The following is a 5,419-nucleotide window of genomic DNA, read 5'->3' as shown; positions in this document are numbered from 1 at the left end:
GTTATTCCCTTTCACTGTGAGTGTTAATTTTTAACATACATAGTGTTATTTTATGACACATTAAGGTGTTTTTTCAACACTAAAATCGTGTTATTTCATTTCACTAATGTGTTAATTAACATTCATGGTTTTGCTTTACAATACAATAAAAGTGCATTCTACGTTTACTAGCCAAACCTGAAAATTATTGTAGTCACCGGCAAGGCTACAGAAAGTTAACATACACAACACACTCTTTACAGTTGCATCATAAGTTCAAATGTGTTGACCAGCAACAGTGATTAAGTAATAAAATCAAACATTATCTTATATTATATATTATATTTTTTTAATTAAAAATAAATAACTTCCCAGCACCATAGGAATTAGCACAATAAGATCAGGCACAACTTTAACATTTACAGAGAAAATAATGGCACAATATATTGGCTCTCATCTCCACCATAACCACTTTGTAAGTCGAAGGGCTTATAAATCACAAGCCTATCTGCTTTAACAATATCTTTGTCATTACTTGCAAATACTTTGTAAGCATGAAAATGTTCATTGAATTGGTCAACCACAAGCTTGTTTACAAGGAAGGAGATAACACTGTCAACAACACTTATTTTTTCTATTCTGCAAAACACAGGCATTTCATGTTCAATCTCACTGCAAATTATTAGTCCTGCCCTGTACTCTGTCCCACTGATTGTAACCCAGTTAGTTGCATGGGTATCTTGTGATACAGACTCACCATGCAAAGCTCGAGCCAACACATCGCCATAGTCCTCATTGTCCACATAAATAGATTTCATTGGTCCATACTCAATACATTTGAATGCGATGTCTCCAAATGACATGCAATAGACAATTGATGTTTTTTTGCAAGAGATTTTGTGATGTTTGTATTTTTAAAAATCCTGTGTTTCGCCTCAAATCTCATGCTCCACATATGTATTAAATGTTTTTTGAAACCTGAATATGTTGAAAACTGACTCCTACAACGATCTTGTGCACAAACTAACTTAAACCTGGTGTTAGGATAAAAACTGTGATCAAGTCTTAGATGAGAGATCAAGGACTGGCAGGGAACATGCACAGCTTGACAAATGAAACACTTACACATTTAAGTACTTTAGTTGAAGACTCTAGCACGAAACTCACGAACTCTGGGAGACTCATTTGTTGTTGCTACATTGATATTGTAGACTGTTATTTGAACGAAGGTGAAGACCTGGCCCAGGTACTCATCGTACGACAGGTTGAACACGTAGTGGGATTTAAACAGTTCATCAAATGCACCCAACGAGCTAGTGGATTGGCAGGGGATGAGCTGTTTGTCCACAACAATGTAGAAAGTGTCAATCCTGTTCCTGGTTCAACCAACAGCAAGGATGTATGGTTGTCTACCATCTCTTCTCCGAAGGTGTTCATCCAAGCTGCAGGATGACTGAAAACAGAAAGATACAACATCTTACACCGTCAAGTTTTTGCCTGCTCACTTTGGTCTGTACACCAGAAAAGTTGAGTTGTTAAACAAGCCATGGCAAACTCTCTCTCTGTCTGTGTGTGTGTGTGTGTGTGTGTGTGTGTGTGTGTGTGTGTCAAAGAAGTCCTCGCTGTTGAGGAATTGTAGCCAACGTGAAGACGTTCAGTTTAGTCCTTTTGTTTGACTATGCCTTTCCAAGTAATTTCAAATTGCGTTTATACATACAAAATACTGCGTAATTGGATTTAAAAAAAAAAAAAAGACATGCATACCTTGTGAAAGTGCAACATTTTGTCCACTGCATCACTGGGGCTAATCTTGGTCCTCTTCCGTCCAGCTGTCGGTGGCAGGACATGGAGGAGCAGCAGCAGAGAAGCCATGTCACTGTCCCAGGCTATCAGGAGGAAAATGAGGTGAAACAAGCCATTAGTATAAAGTTAGAATGCACAAAGTAACCAGCACTTGCTGTTAGGAATTAAAATCAATCATGTTGATTAGCTTACTGGTGTCATCGCTCTCTGTCAGTTTCTCAGCAGCTTTTAGAAGTTGGCTCAGCTCAATTGACTGAGTCAGGTGTTTGGCTTCATTGATAACCTTGGACCTGAAAGTTGTTTCCCACTTCTCAAGCATCTTGGAGGCTGTTTCAGCTCCAAAGAGCAGAAGGAAGTCTTGATTCAGCTGTTGATCATTTAAGCATATAAATACACAAAATTCAAAAAGGTCAGAGTATTGTATTGTAAGCAACAAAACAATGAAGTGTAAATAAATTAGATGGACAACTCACCAGTCCTTTGACATCTAAAAACCGTGGAAATGTTTTAAAGACATCTGTGGTTCTCTGTGGGTCATGCACTAGGTCTTGGCGATATTGAAAGGTCATCTTCATCTTCTGAAACACACTTGCTTCATCCAGAGTGAGTGAGAAATGATATGGCTTCTCTGCAGGCATCTCCATGAAGCTGCTCAGGCAAAGTGGCTGCCAATCTTCGCCGCTTTAGTACTTGTTCTTGAGCCACTGTAGCTGTCTTGGCTGGTCTTTTTACCGTATTCCTGGACATAGTCTTAAGGTGCCATGCTAAATATCCAGTGCCTTTCTCCGCATCATAGAAGTGCTCCTGTTAAGATATTAACAAAACATCATTACAAAAGTCTTAATTTATTTTACAAAAAATGTGGTAACAGTATTATAAGGACAATCACTTTAAAGTAGGTTTGCCATTTTCTAATTCATGTGTAGTACCCTATTGACCGAATTCATTTCGACTGCAAGACAGGGCATTTTCACTAATTTGATGTCATTTTGCATCCTAATGACAATCTTTATGGTAGAGTTGAACTTTATAGCATATTCAAGTTTCAACTATTTTGTTATACGTAGGTGGTGTCAATTATTTTTTTACAAATACAAGAATGTAGGAATGTCAACACTATTTTGATAAGTATCTGTGAAGCAGCAATCATTTTAACTAAAATCCCAAAACCACTGTGAGTAAAACTGGTATGTTTTCTGGAAGTAATCATTTTTTAAACTTACACAGCCTTTTGGAGAAAAGGGATCCTTTAGTGAAGGAAAGAGTGTTATGATTCCCAGGGCATACTTCTCCTTATGTTTACGGGAAGGCATCCTCCTTTAGAAACAACATTCCACATCAGCTAATACTGCATCAAACCCCAATAGATGTTATCTGATGATTCTGCTCATATAAACAAGTAAAGACCATATTCTTAAAATGCAAAAAAATACAACTGAAAAATACCCCACTTACTATGTTAATTCAATGCAATGTATTTTGAAAATTCATTTTCTTCATCTTTCTTAATATAATGTTTACAATCTAACAATTCACTTAACACTCACCTATGGCTTTCAGTCATATAACTAGCCAATAAGTTGACAAGCTTTCTCCGGGTGCGGTGAGTGAGTGAGTTTTCTGCCTTGTACTCTTCGATGACATCCTCACCCCCAGGTTTGCAAAGCAAGGCATTTTTTACCATCTATTCGTGTAAGAGAAAATAAAGTTTTCAGTGTAAAAATCAGTCTTTCAGGATAAAATCATTTTAACAATATACCACAAGATTAAGAGTAAAAGTTAAAATCACTGGTTCAGGAGGGTTTCTCACACATAAAAATGGATCAGCAATTTCAGCAAATAAAATCTAGCCAATTGTTTAACCGATTATGCAAGTGCAATATGATTTGTGATGAAACAATGTTGTTTCTTATCTGCCTTAGATTAATAAGTGCAAAGCTATTAGCCGAAAACAATCATTCTAAATTTCACAAATACTCTGAGAAACTCATTTAGTATGACACTTTATGATGGTCAACAATGTAAATTACATATGCTGCCCTTGAGTACCTGTTTTGCAGCCTCTGACTCAGAAACCTCTGTGGTAGGCCTGGGTCTGACTTCAGAGCTGAATGTACGTCTGCCTATAGGAATCCCATTTTCTATTCGACTAGAGGAGTCATTGTCACTTGAAGAAAGTGATGTGTTGGTATCCGTGGGGGAGGATGATGTTGAATGATCTAAAGGAGAGAAGTCTAAAAGAAATAAAACATAACTGACATGCCTGAAAATGTAGCATTTGGTGGTTGCCCAGACACTGGTTAAAAATCAAACCTGATCCCACATCAGGAATTCTGTCAAGCACTGTCAGGCATATATCTGGACTGGTCTCTATCAGTTCAGAAATGATGTCTTCCTCAACTACTGTGTTGGTTTCATCAAAAGCATCAAGTTCATTAACATCAGGAAGCCCAAACTTCTATTTGACTGTAGGAAGATAATCATGAAAAAAGATTTTAAAAAAAGATACATGATGCTGATCTTGAGGTGCAGTAAGTGATTTGCATTTGTGAATATAAATGTTGAATAGCTCTACTTTTGGTCATTACTAACACCAGTGTGTACAATACAAAAAGCTTTTTTTTGAAAACCAAAATATCCATCCTAAATACATAAATCCTTGTGTTTATTTGTTGTGAGGGCAACATTTGAAAGGGCTACTCACCTTGAGCGATGAAATCCAAAAAGTCGAACCCTGACAGTAATCGGATGTATTTCTTGGTATTCTGGTACTTCACCTGGAGCAACATGTTGCGCAGTTTTAAATTTGACAAAACACTCACCACCATTTGACTAAAAAAATTATTTAATAATAACAATCCACTTCAGGTCACCTTAGTACATTTAATTTCATTTATTTTAGCTTTACACTTGATATTTGGCCGGATAAATAAGTTGCCACTCAATAACTTTGAGTTAAGCAAACACTTGTCGCCAGCAAACGACACTTGCCTCAACCAGCGTCAATGACAATTCAGTCCCTTCACACCCCATAGTATGTTATCACGACTTCATACAGCGATTACCATCATGTAGAAGTAAATATATTCGGTTCTTACCTTGTTTAAGCCGTAAAATCCACACACGTTCTTTGCCGTCTTCTCCTGTCACCAACCGACGTAAATGAAAAAGGCGCGCGCGTCCAAACCGGATGTTGTGATCAACTCCACTAGCCTGACGTTGTCAGACTCACAATTCTAGTCAGAATGTGAGTCTGAGACCGCTCCATTGGGCTGTGATTATGGGGCGTGTTTCAACTGACCAGGAAGTAAAATTCTTCTTCGCTCAATTGGATAGACCTACAACCAATCAGAGCAACGTAGTATGTGACGTATGCTAAGCAACGCATTGTGAGTTATTTACTAACGCCGGGTTCACACCGGACGCTTCAGCGCAGCGCCAAGCCTTAAATAACAGCTGGCTCCCATCCACTCCCATGTAAAAACTTTGTGCCGGTCACACCGGAGGCTGAAGCACTGCGAGGCAGCCTTGGCGCAGCGTGGTGCTTCAGCCTCCGGTGTGACTGGCACAAAGCCGTGCAGCGATCTACTGGATCAACGGGTGATATTATTAGCGCTGCCCGGCGGTTCAGCGTCGC

At 38.5% G+C, this 5,419-nt stretch overlaps 1 pseudogene; it reads right to left on the bottom strand.

Moving 5' to 3' along the window:
* Positions 1-1,117: 1,117 nt before the first annotated feature.
* Positions 1,118-4,571, bottom strand: LOC128446391 (uncharacterized; annotated as a pseudogene).
* Between the last annotated feature and the right edge of the window lie 848 nt (positions 4,572-5,419).

The sequence above is a fragment of the Pleuronectes platessa genome, chromosome 8, assembly GCF_947347685.1.
Source record: "Pleuronectes platessa chromosome 8, fPlePla1.1, whole genome shotgun sequence".
Lineage (NCBI taxonomy): Eukaryota > Metazoa > Chordata > Actinopteri > Pleuronectiformes > Pleuronectidae > Pleuronectes > Pleuronectes platessa.
This window is presented reverse-complemented; position numbering and strand designations above follow the sequence as displayed.